Source organism: Triticum dicoccoides, unplaced genomic scaffold (assembly GCF_002162155.2).
Source record: "Triticum dicoccoides isolate Atlit2015 ecotype Zavitan unplaced genomic scaffold, WEW_v2.0 scaffold53847, whole genome shotgun sequence".
Classification (NCBI taxonomy): Eukaryota; Viridiplantae; Streptophyta; class Magnoliopsida; order Poales; family Poaceae; genus Triticum; species Triticum dicoccoides.
In genome coordinates this window covers 27,842-28,489 of record NW_021280294.1, presented here as the reverse complement: position 1 = coordinate 28,489, position 648 = coordinate 27,842, and positions in this window count along the sequence as shown.

The following is a 648-nucleotide window of genomic DNA, read 5'->3' as shown; positions in this document are numbered from 1 at the left end:
TGTCAGGTCGGCCCAGAGGGACACCATGGAGCAACATCCGGGCCAAAACCCACAGCAACATCCACTCCGTGTAGACCCGACGCGTCAGTTTCCCCCCTCCAGGTGCCGGCGGCGGCGCCGTCCGTGAGGGGGGCCACGCACCGGAGACGCGTGCCGCCTCTTAGGACATGCCACAACACCACCCCGCTTGTATGAGGGGCCGATACGACGCTCCGGTGGCATTGCTACCCCGAGGGCCCCCGTCCCGACTAACCCAGGAGCGGTTGACCACGAGATCTAGCCCTTTGACTTCCCATGGATGGGCTTTGACGAGCGGACCTCTCCACCCGGTTGTGAGAGGGGCCACGCACCGGAGACGGGGGCCCCACCCTGGAGACGCGTTCCGCCTCTTCGGACATGGCACAACAGCACCCCACATGTATGAGGGCCCGGTACGACGCTCCCGTGGCATTGCTACCCCCCAGGGTCCCCGTCCCGCCTAACCCTGGAGCGGTTGCCACGAGATCTAGCCCTTTGATTTCACATGGACGGGCTTTGACCAGTGGACGTCTCCACCCGGTTGTGTTAGGTCGGCCCACAGGGACACGGGGGAGCAACATCCGGGCCAAACCCACAGCTAAATCCACTCCGTGTAGACCCGACGCGTCC